This window comes from Hemicordylus capensis, chromosome 6 (assembly GCF_027244095.1).
Source record: "Hemicordylus capensis ecotype Gifberg chromosome 6, rHemCap1.1.pri, whole genome shotgun sequence".
Classification (NCBI taxonomy): domain Eukaryota; kingdom Metazoa; phylum Chordata; class Lepidosauria; order Squamata; family Cordylidae; genus Hemicordylus; species Hemicordylus capensis.
In genome coordinates, this window is record NC_069662.1 from 24,888,365 (window position 1) to 24,900,743 (window position 12,379).

The following is a 12,379-nucleotide window of genomic DNA, read 5'->3' on the forward strand; positions in this document are numbered from 1 at the left end:
GGGGTGGGAGCGGAGGGCAGCAGGAGACCCCCCCCGGACATTTGGAGGCTCCCCTGGACTCAGGAGGCCATGGACTGGGGCCCCAAAGTAGTGGTGTGCATGGAACCGCACCTTCACGGTTTGGCACTGGGGAAGGGGGCTCTTTAAGGGTGGGGGAGGGTGTACTTATCCCTCCTGCCACATTTCCCCCTCCAGCGCTCCAGTTTTTTAAGGCATTTGGGGAGGAACCCTGCCACCCCTTCCCCTGTTCCTCGGCAAAAGGCTTCAAAAGCCTGACTGCGCGTGCGCGCTTCGCATGCGCGTGTCACATCTGTGCATCACGTCTCTGCGTCACGTGCGTGTGGACGTCAGATGTGTCTGTGCGCACATGTGATGTACGCATGCACGTGACGCACTGACATGATGTGCGACATGCGCACGTGCAGTCAGGCTTTTGAAGCCTTTTGCTGAGGAACGGGGGAAGGGGTGGCAGGGAAGTACCCTGCCGCCCCAAATGCCTCAAAAAACGGGAGCACTGGAGGTGGAAAAGCGGTGGGAGGGGTAAGTACACCTTCCCACGCCCTTAAAGGTCCACTCCCCTGATGCTGAACCGCCGAACTGCCCCCAGGGCTGGACCGGTCCAGAGGCCTTTAGAATGGCCTCCGGACTGGTCCGTGCACATCCTTACCCCAAAGTCCAGGGGTAAGAGTGCTTCTTCGTGTACGGGTACTGTTTAGATTTATACTCCCAAATATTTACATTAGATAAGTGGAACCCCTTCCTTGAGATATTTTTCTAATCTTATTACAATTTTGGAGTCATCTTTTAGGAAGGTTAGTGGGAGCAGTCCCCATGCGCCACCATGTTTTAGCTTATATGTCATAATTCATATATGTAAATAAAGTGCTCAGGAGCACTTAAATGTATCGTTATTATGAAGCAGAAGAAGGTATCACAACAAAGTTTTGCTGCCCCATATATGGAACCCTCTCCTGAGAAAGGCTCTAAATTCTTTTGTTGACAGGTGAAGACCACTTATTTTCCCAGGTTATTTAATTGACCCACTGTTTCTAACTCTCATTTTAATATAGTTGTGATTGTCTTTTATGCTTTTGCTTGTAAATGGCCTTGAGAAGCTCCTTGAAAGGTGCCATATAAATACCTCAAACAAACAAACAAAGCTATCTTTGCTTTTCTGCAGTTTAATCCTGGATATAATGAAGGAAAGGCCTTTCAAACTTTTTGTGATGGTTCTTCTCCTTATTTATTCCATAGATCTCTCCCTCACAAACAGGGGTGCAGAATGCAGATCTTTCCCTCAGCATTTGAGGAGTCCCCCCCACAACCCGGCCAAACCTAATAACACACATCTCGAATCCCAAAAACATGTTTCTCCCCACTAAAGTGTCTTTTCTGTCTCCTGCAAAAATAATACAAATACAAAGAAGTAGGAAGAATTTGCTCCTCAGGCTTCCCTCTGTCTGCACCCCTGCTAACACAGAAGACTGAGGTGGTACCCTTATATTTTGCCTACAAATTTACCTCAGATATTGCTTGAGACAACATTCCATGGCAACTCAGAGATGTGATAACTCCTCTCCCATCACAAATTCTTTCAACTTCCTTTAAGATTCTTACAGCTGTTTCTCTTGAGCAACACCTCCCAATATTCCTCAGATTTAACTTCAGAGAATATATGAGCATAGGAAGCTGCCTTCTTCTGAGTCAGACCATTGGTCAATCTAGTTCAGTATTGTCTACATGGACTAGCAACAGCTTCTCCAAGGTTGCAGGCAGGAGTCTCTCTCAGCCCTATCTTGGAGAAGCCAGGGAGGCAACTTGGAACCTTCTGCTCTTCCCAGAGCAGCTCCATCCCCTAAGGGGAATATTTTCCAGTGTTCAGACATTTAGTCTCCCGTTCAAATGCAAACCAAGGTAGACCCTGCTTAGCAAATAGGACAATTCATGCTTGCTGCCACAAGACCAGCTCTGCCACATTTGGTGGCAATTCACAAAACAGGATGGACTCACAGGGTTGCTTTTGTGTCTTCTGGGTACAATATATATGGTCTTGAGGTTGCAATACTGCCCTAGTTCTTCCACATATCCTGGGCCCTGGAGGTTGTTCTGATTTAGCACTGATTCAGCATGGGGCACCAAGAATATAAAGTTTAAATTATTAATGTTCTAGCTTTCCTCTAAGGAGGGCAGAGTGGTATAATTGGCCACCCTTTTAATAAAATTCTGTAAAGCAAATTAGGCTGAGAGACAGCAAGTGACTCAAGGTCACCTGAAGATTTGTGGCTGGGCAGAGATTTGAACCTGGGTCTTCCAAATCTAAGTGCAGCATTCTCTTTGGTGCAATGTATGTTAATTAATGTCGGCTTGTGTAGAAAGTACAGAGGTAGAGGCATTAGTAATGCCTGTGGCCATTGTCACTTATGTGAATTTTATATTGGTAATACAAATTTAATTGAAGCAAAAACTCCTTTAAGGTGTGAAATGGGAAAGAATAATCTAGGTTGGTGGATATCTATGGTCAGTAGATATTGCTAAACATCTTGATGTTTTTAATTCTATATGTTGGAGTGAAATCTGGATCTAGTGGTAACTATAAGAAATGACATAGGAATCTGCCATCTAACTTTAGAACAATTTGCTTTATTAGCTTTTTAGTAAAATTGCATGCCAAATGCTTGCTTTTAAAATTGGAAGACTGGGGCAGGTCAGGACACGCCCCGCCCAGACAAAAGGCAGGCTTTGAATCTGATTGTGTTGTGTCAGACAATTGCCTTCTGCTTGTTTGACAGTGCAGACAAATTCACCATTATTACAAAGTCTGGTCTTCATGCTGTCTTTGCAGACTCCAGTGCAGCTTTCGATACTGTCGATAGAGAAAATTGGTGTGAGAAACTTTCTAGATTTCAAGGTCAAGCTCAATGTGACATGGAAATTCCATAACTGGAGGAGTGCCATCATTTTATTCTCCAGAATCAGCACTGGAGTTGGGAAACTCTGCCCATGTGCTTAGAAACTTAGGCGTTTTAGGTTCAAAGTGTGTGGAGAAATCTCTGTGGGCCCAACGCTACCCTTCTTGGACTAGTGCTGAACTTGGAGATATGCCCATGCCACACTATGCCCCAAGTGTGGCAGTAGGACCTGCCAGTGCTATTCCATTGCCCCCTACCTGGGTACATTGTACCCAGTTTGGGAATGCCTGAAGAGGACTATTATCTCTGCCTTTGCTGCCAGTGACTACAGCATGGGCATTGATGACTGTTGAAATAAGCTAGGATATAACACAATGATTGGGTCATGAGAAGAGCTACTGTCGGGTCTGTGGGGAGAGCGGGCTTAGCCTGCTCTCCCCACAGATGATCACAGTGCAGCCCTGGGCGGCCAGATCAGCCGCCCACACGACTGCCAGCTCTGTCACGGAGCCGGTGGGGGGTGCCGGGATTGGGGGTTGCATGGCCCCCGGAAGTCCCAGGATGTCTTGCGCCAGTGCACGGGGCATCCGGGAGAGACCCCCGAGCCGGGGAGCCTGGCTGCAGCCTCCCAGCTGGAGGTCTACTCATGTGTCGCCACATGCTGCAGCGACACATGACCAAAAAAATGAGGTTAATGGAGCATCCACTCCGTTAACCTCATTAAAGGGAGGGGAAATTAGGCAGGCTAGCTGTCTTGGGAGCACTGGGCTCGCCTGCAAGCCCGGTGGTTCCCATGAACACTGGAAAGTGGACTAAGCAACCTTAGCCCACTTTCCAGTGATTGTGGGAATAGCCTCTCTATTTTCTGTTCAAGCTAACAGCAATATATGCATGTTCTAGGTCTGAGAATACTCACAAACCACTCCTTTTAACTACCAGGATTTACAAGCATTCATAACTTGGATTAAACCCCCCCCCACAGAATTTGGGTTCAGCCACCTTAAGTGGCACAGTGGGGAAATGCTTGACTAACAAGCAGAAGGTTGCTGGTTTGAGTCCCCGCTGGTATATTTCCCAGACTATGGGAAACATCTAACATAAGAACATAAGAACAGCCCTGCTGGATCAGGCCCAAGGCCCATCTAGTCCAGCATCCTGTTTTGCACAGTGGCCCACCAGATGCTGCAGGAAGCCACAGGCAGGAGTTGAGGGCTCGCCCTCTGCTGTTACTCCCCTGCAACTGGTACTCAGAGGCAGCATATCTATATCAGGCAGCAGCGATATAGGAAGATACTGAAAGGCATCATCTCATACTGCACGGGAGGAGACAATGGTAAACCCCTTCTGTATTCTACCAAAGAATACCACAGGACTCTGTAGGCGCCAGGAGTAGAAATCAATTTGATGGCACACTTTACCTTATTGGGGACATAGGACCTCTGATTCTTCACCAAAATATTCTGGTGGCATTCTAGAATCTGTCCTGCATCGATTTGTGATGTGGAAATGTTGGCTGAATGAGCAGAAGGGAGGACACCTGTTAGTTTAACAGTGTTCAATTAATCTCCTTGAAAGAAACTAATCTATCTTTAAGGTCTACAGAAATGAGCATTGTATAAGCTCTGTTCAGAGGTGGGGTGGATCCCAGACCTTTCAGCACTCCAGACCCTCCATGCTCATGGAGACTGTCTGAAGAGGCAAATGCTCTAAGCAGTGGCGTAGCTAAGGGAAAGGGGACCCGTGTCTGCCCCTCTCCCCGGTGGCCCCTCAGAGTGGGGGAGATGATGAAGAAAGTAGGGAGGGGTGGAGCTGGGGGGCCCTCAGGAGTTGGGGCCCCTGGGTTCTTTGAACCCATCCATTCAATTATAGCTACACCCCTGGCTCTAATCAATGAGGAGATGGCTTCCATGATCAGAAAGTTGGGGAGACCAATGCTGTGAGTGCAGAGGGTGAGACTGGTGAGCCATGGCACCAGGCATGCTCTGGGGCACTGTACATGAGTACAGAATCCTTTTTCAAAAATACCTGAACAGGGCTATCGTCACATTATTTCAGTTTGATTATGCACCATCCATATGCATTTTCAATGAGCGCAAGTTGAAGCGTTTCATGTGGGAAATATGAAACCCATCAAGCAGTGTTACTGAGTAAAACATGACTGCTCAAAATTAGATGGCATTTAGTTGGTTAATCAGTGAGATGAATCAATTAAACACATTCTGATCAATGTAGAAGATGTTCCCGATCAATTAGTCTTCAAATATGTTTTAAAAATATTTTTTCCCAACAGATACCTTAAGAAGAAAGCTAACAAGTTCCTTTTAAAAAGGCATCCTCTCCTGTTTTTGATCAAATGAGAATTGCCTCTTCCCAGATAATGCCATCTGCGACATGAAAACTAAGGCCCCAAACAAGTGCTGAGGCCATTAGATTTTGGATCCTAGAAGGAGGCAGCTAATCCCAGCGACTGACATGTTGTTCAGTGAAATAATAGGAGGGCTTCTGTGCATGTAAAACTCAGTAGTCCTGGTATTGCACAAGGGTATACTTGCACAATTACCTTAAACAGGATTTGTGCAGTACTACTTCCATTTTTTTGTATGGAAATAGCACTGTGCAAGTGCATGCATGCAGGTGGGCTCTTGTGCAACACCAGTGGGGCTGCTTTAACATGTGCAGCAGCCCTCCTGGGTCAGAATTCCTGGTATTTCACTGCACACCATGCCAGACTTTTAAAAGAAAGTTTACGCTGGCTGACATCCAGAGCAACAAACCACATGTGGGAGGATATTTCACCAGTGCAAAGCTGTTGTGTTTGCTTGTTGCATGAAATCTTGCACACCTCATTTGTTTTAATGGGAGCATTGGCACAAGAGCACTATAGCACAATTCTGCAAATCGCAATTTTTAGAGCAGCTAAGCCATCCTTTTGTGCTCACACAACAGTGCTAGCTCTACATGTATTTCATTGCTCAGGATGTTGACCTCTGATTAAGATAATACGATATAATATTTATCTATATGAGCCCCTGGTGGCGCAGTGGTAAAACTGCCGCCCTGTAACCAGAAGGTTACAAGTTCGATCCTGACCAGGGGCTCAAGGTTGACTCAGCCTTTCATCCTTCCGAGGTCGGTAAAATGAGTACCCAGAATGTTGGGGGCAATATGCTAAATCATTGTAAACCGCTTAGAGAGCTCTGGCTATAGAGCGGCATATAAATGTGAGTGCTATTGCTATTGCTATATAAAGCTGCTTGAAACTCACTCACTCACGAAACTCCTGAACCAAACTACACAAGGTAGAAACATGCCATTTTCTTAGGTAGAGTAGACCCTGCCCAGACTATCAAAAATATCAAAAACTCAGGAAAAATTCCTTACCGTCCCGGAAAAAGTGGGGAAAAAGTGGGAAAGCATGGGGAATTATACCTGATAGAACTAGGAACAGACTAGAGTTGCAGAGAGATAGTGATGGCATTTCCAGGGGGCAGCAAGGGTGGGTAAAATACATGTTAAAAATGATGAAGGCCACTGTTGTTTGCATCCAGGATCCTGCGGGAAGCTTGGGAGGCTGACAGGATTGTGTCGGCCCACCTCTTCTGCTCAGCTAGCCTACGCAGATGTTCAGTGGCCATTGAAGTACTCAGCACAGCAATCGACTGCATTCTGATCACTCATATGGCCACTACAGAAGTGCAAAGGTCAGTTGAGTAGCAGGGGTGGGGTGGCCTCCCCATGGGATCCTGTTGGCCCCCTAAGCTTCCTGCAGGATCCTCGGTGCCAGTGGTGTTGATGATCACTGTTTTTTATGGACATTTCCCCCCCTCCTGCCCCCAATCGCTATCACTGGTGCAATGCTTGCAAACTGCCAGCTGTTATATATAGGGGGGAAATGTTTCCTCACCCCCTGTACTGGAGCTGATCACTATGGTATTAGTCACTGAGCATGCTCGATACAGGCTGGAAATAATCAAACGATAGTTCCTCTCGCTAGAGGGTGCGATCTCCAGTTCCGGTCCTGTCTGCCCAAGGCTTGCACACTGAGAGTGTTTGATCTGTTGGAACTTGGACTTTTCTCTCAGAACCTTTTTTCTAATTTCTTTTTTCTTGGATTTCTAGTGAGCATGGGCGGGAAGGAACCTGCCTTAGGCCTTTTCTTTCTTTGTTAAACCTCCAAACTAGTTTTTTATTTATTGATTTGGCTGATAGGCAGTTTACTTTCGTTTTTACTGTTTGCTTATTTTCGAGCTGTACTGGGCGTTTTTTCTCCGCTATGGAGCTCACCCACTCTAAGGAGCTTCTTGGATGCTCTCTCTCGGAAGGGTCTGTTGCCCCCAATCAGAAAAGAGAGCTGATTGCAGCCACTGACATCCACTTCGGCAGCCCTCTCTTTGGCCATAGCCATTCCCACCCTGGCGGAAGCGCCTGTGCCGATCCTCCTCACTTCACCTTGCAAAGCAGCAAAGAGGAGTCGACACCTTAAGGAGGGGAATGGAGGCAAGTTTAAGAAGCCCAAAAACCTCTCTGAATCCGTGTGCCTCAGCGAGCGCCTACTCATTCAGGCCATTTGCAAATGGTCCAAAACACGCAGCAAAGAGCAGAAGGTGAAGAAGGGGGAGGATGACCAATGCCCAGTGGGTGATTCATTGGCATCTGTGAGCACTTCCCCTGTAGTTGCTGCTGAGGGGGAACTGGCTGTTCCAAGCTGCCCTCCCGCACACCACCCTAACCAATCAACAAGGAGCAGAGCATTGGAGGAGCCTTTGGGCTCAGAGGAACAGGGAGACGCCACTCAGGATGGTGCTGCACAGTCCACTCAGGCCAGGGGGGCTTCAGGTAACCTCTCCCCCCCCATTGGACTGACCCCCTTCCCTTTCCCCCTGATGTGGCTTCATGGCTGAAGGACCTTTTTTTTTTTTTGCCAGGGAGTGCCTGCCTTTTATGACCCAGCCTCAACTGCAGGTTCCTCCAGCCCCCACGCAACCTTCCCGCTCTCCCCCAGAGGCACCTGGCTGCCCCAGTCAGCTTTTGTGACCTAACAGGCACTTGTCCTCATCTTCACCAGACAGCAGCCCTAGGAGGGAGGCAATTCCCCTGATGGAGCATGGGCATTTTGTCCCCAAGCCACCTGGGCATAGACACAAGAGGTGGCTTCCTGTGTCTTCATCTGCATCAGACACTGAACAGAGGCCTAGCAAATACCCTAGAGCTCCCAGGGTACCTTCCCAACCAGCTGCTCTGGCGGGCCCAGTGTTGCCATCTAGTTGGCCTCTTCTTAGCCTCCCTGCTCAACCTCCTCCAACCCCTCCCATTCCTATTGTTCAACCTGCTTCTGAATCGGACCCTGAGTCTCACATGCCACTACATAAGGACTCTGATAGAGAAGAAGGCAAGCTTTCAGAGTAAGAAACCACTCCTGTGACATCCATTTCTGCACGCCTTTTTACATCTTCTGATTTTGATGTCCTCTTATCCAAAGCTAAGTGGGCAATTAATGATGTATCTCCAGTGGATGTGGCGTCTCCGTCAGAATTAGATCAGAATGTATTCCCTTCCTCTTCAGGTCCCTTGACTTCTGTGCCCTTTCCATCTTTGTTTAAACAGGTTACGCTAGCAGAATGGCAAAACCCGGCATCCTGCAGGCCCATTGGATCCTATCCTAGGAAACACTATACCTTATCTCCTGAGGTAACCTCCTTGTTGGCTACACCTAGGGTGGATCCACATATTATCCTGATGGTACCAGGGACTCTTCTAAATATTGAGAGTCAGGAACAGCTAAAGTCTACAGAGGATAAAAAATGTGATATTCTGCTAAAAAAGGCACATGAGGCCTCTACCACAGTGATTAGGGCAGCCGCGGCTAACTCCATTTTTGCCAGGGCTTCCATTTTATGGGCTAAGCAGCTGGCACCCTTAGTGCCTCCAGGTAATTCCAAATTAAGACAGGGAATTAATAAAATGGCTAAGGCTGCGGCCTTCATGGCTGACCCCAGCCTTGATTGTGTCCAGCAGGCCGTGAGAACCTTTGCCTCTGGGGTAGTTCTGCATAGATCGCTGTGGCAAGTTGATCTAAATCTAAGATTGCGTTAACAGCCTCCCCTTACTTGGGTACTAACCTTATTGGCTCTTTCTTAGACCCGATTCTGGTGGAGACCAAGGATAAAAAGAAGGCTATGCCCACCACCAGAAAAGATTACCGCAGGGGTTTTCGCAATCCAGGTAGCTCCTTTCGCTCTCAAAGACAATTTTACAACCCACCTTCCTTTCGCATAGGAGACGTCAGACAAACTGGTTTCAGAGGCGCTGGTAGGTACCTGTGGAGATCAAGAGGCAGGGGACCTTGCAGATCACAGGGCAATAGGACCCCTAATGCTACTGTCCCCTATAATAAACAACAATGACTATCAGCCCATAGGGGGCAGGCTTCAGCAATTCGCCTTCACATGGCTGTCCACAACCCAGGACCAAAGGGTATTGGACACAGCTTCCAAAGGCTATTCCCTGTATCTCTCTCACATTCCTCGCTACTTCTTCTTTGTTATCCCCCGCTCCAGGCTTATACAAAAACATTGCCTGATGACCGAAGCAATCCAACATCTTCTTTGAACTTGGACAATCGAGCCCATTCCTTGGATGCTAAGATGTCCAGGCATTTACTCGCTACTTTTCCTAGTGCTGAAGAAGGACGGGTCCTGGACGGCGGTCCTAAATCTCAGACCTCTTCATCAAGAAGACGAAATTCAGAATGGAATCCTTACAGTCCATCAAGTAGGCAGTCCTTCCCAAAGACTTCCTCACGTCCGTGAACCTCTCAGAGGCATACCTCCATGTCCCTACCCTTCTGGAGCACAGGAAGTTCCTACACTTCTTCTACAACCACCACCATTACCAATATCGAGCTCTCCTGTTTGGCCTAGTTTTGGACCCACAGGTGTTCATGAAGATTTTGGTAGTCCTCACAGCACACCTCAGCCTCACTGGCTGGGGAGCAGTCTGCGAGGATCACCCAGCTCAAGGCCTCTGGTCAGAACAGAAAGGAAGTGGAACATCAACCATCTGGAGCTCAGGGCAGCCAGACTAGCCCTTCTACATTTCCAGTATTTGATCCAGGACAAACATGTCCTCCTCAGGATGGACAATACCACCATCAATGCCCACATCAATCGCCAGTGGGGCACTTGGTCCAAGGGCCTGATGAATGAATCCGACCTCCTCCTCACCTGGGCCAAAAGATATCTCCTGTCCTTCAGAACACTTAAGTGGAGTAGAAAACCAGCAGGCAGACTGGCTAAGCCATCAGGGAGAGCGGAGATCATATTCATCCCCCACTGGCCGAGATGGGCGTGGTTCGCGGACCTGGTCAATATGTCAGTCTCACCTCCATGGTGTCTACCACTTCGCCTGGACCTTCTGTCGCAAGGGCCTATTCTCGATCCAGACCCTGGGTGGCTCCAACTTTGTTCCTGGAGATTGAGCACCACAAGCTAGGGATATTTGCATCAGGTCCTGGACACCATATTAACATCTCGCTGCCTGGCTACTCAACGTATCTATCAGGCCACCTGGGCAGCATTCTCCAGATGGGTCCGTAGGAAAAGCATTGAACCCATTGCTGCAGGGGTCCCTGAACTCCTGGCGTTCCTCCAATCTGGTCTGGAGCTACACTTAAAACCTTCCACCTTGAAGAGGCAAGTCTCTGCCTTGGCTTTGGTCCTGGATATCTTGGATCCGGGGACACAGTCCTTGCACCCTCACATATCTCATTTTCTCATAGGAGCTTTCAATTTGGCTCCTCCACCAGTGCCTCATTTCCTCTCATAGAACCAATAAGGTGCTGAATGCCCTTACTGTGCCACCCTTCGAGCCCCTAAGTTCGATCCCTCTAAAGATTCTATTGTATAAGACCCTTTTCTTGGTGGCCATCACATTGGCCCGCAGGGTTTCGGAGCTAGGGGCCCTCTCGGTTCACAAAGAACTGTGCATCTTCCAGCCTGATGAGGCTATCCTGCGACTGGAACCTACCTGTTTGCTGAAGGTTAATACAGTTTTTCATCGCTCCCAGGATGTTGTCCTATCCTCCTTCTGCCCCAACCCTTCTCATCACAAAGAGAACCTCTGGCACAAGCTAGATGTCTGCCATACCTTGCGTTTCTACGTCCTTCACACCAAGGATACCAGGCGGTTGGATGCTCTTTTTGTGTCGTTTCAATCACACAATCTCGGCCAGAAGGCGTCAAAATCTTCATTGGCAGCCTGGATTAGGGTGTGCATTAAGCTTGCATATGATTCTCAGAACTTCCCCCCTCTGGCGGGTATTACGGTCCACTCCACCCGTAGCGCTGCGGCATCCGCAGCTTTCTCTACCCAAGCTCCATTGGCGGATATTTGCAGAGAGGCAACATGGAACCCTTTATCCGCCACTATAAGATTCCCTCTTTTGCATCTTCTCAGGCGGCCTTTGGCTGTAGGGTTCTACAACAGGTGGTCTAAAACATCCTCTCCCACCTTGACCTTCGGGGATACTGCTTGGGCATGTCCCATATGGATGAGCTCCAGTAGAGGGAGGGAAAGGAACATTGGTCTTACCCATGAAGGGTTCTTTTTCTCTGTAACTGGAGCTCATCAGGCCCTCCTGGATGGTTTTTTGGCTTGGGGTAACCTACCTGTTTGTCCTTGTAAATAGCTGGAAGGGCTAGGTCGCTTTTGGAAGGTGGCAGTTGTCCAGGGTTATAGTGCTTTCTATACTACTGCTTCTTTCTCTTTCCCTTCTTCTTCTCTGCCTTTTCCCTCTTTGGTTGCAGGAGTTGTTTTCTTGACACCTTTGTTATTTGAGTTGTTTTTTGCTAGCAAGACCTCAACTTGCTTCACCACTCTTTGCTTCAATCCTGGAACTGGGGATGGTGCCCTCTACCTAGAGGAACTACCGTTTGATTATTTCCTGCCTGTTTTGAGCATGCTCAGTGACTAATCCCATACTGATGAGCTCCAGTTACAGGGAAAAAGCACCCTTCACAGGTAAGATCAATGTTCCTTTCTCATGTGCAAATTTAAGCTGATGCAATCAATTAATTGACAAAACTCCTTACAGTTAATCATCTATATTTATTTAATTGTCTGGCAGCCTTGACAAAACATCTGGGGCCTTTAAGAAAAGCTACTCACTGATTATATTGGGAGCACTTGCCAAATTTTCAACTGCCAACCAGATTTTCCACAGAATTCATCTGCTCAAGGTTGATCTGCTGACTTGACCAATGGAATTCCTTTAGCAGATTCTTGGATACTCTTAATTTTAATACATAAAATTCAGTCTCTTTGGTTGACTTCTCAAACAATTCCACCAGCACATGAGGACATTTTTCAGCTGTTTTAAACAACCTTTGCTGCAGCCTCATTATGAATCTAGATCTGGGGTTATTTCTAAAGCTCCAGCTCTGGTATGAACGATTCCGTGGACATTGTATACA

The 12,379-nt window shown here is 47.7% G+C and overlaps 1 protein-coding gene and 1 long non-coding RNA gene across 2 annotated transcripts in view; one reads left to right on the forward strand and one right to left on the reverse strand.

Moving 5' to 3' along the window:
* Positions 1 to 12,379, forward strand: part of LOC128329780 (serine protease 27-like) — a 43,961-nt gene that overhangs the window by 14,982 nt on the left and 16,600 nt on the right. The window lies entirely within an intron of this gene.
* LOC128329792 (uncharacterized) overlaps positions 2,680 to 12,379 on the reverse strand; it is a 29,410-nt gene continuing 19,710 nt past the window's right edge. The window contains exons 2-3 of the long non-coding RNA XR_008309793.1: positions 4,328 to 4,422; positions 2,680 to 2,863 (exon numbers count right to left, since the gene is read on the reverse strand). This is a non-coding gene — a long non-coding RNA (uncharacterized LOC128329792). The remainder of the gene's footprint in view (positions 2,864 to 4,327; positions 4,423 to 12,379) is intronic.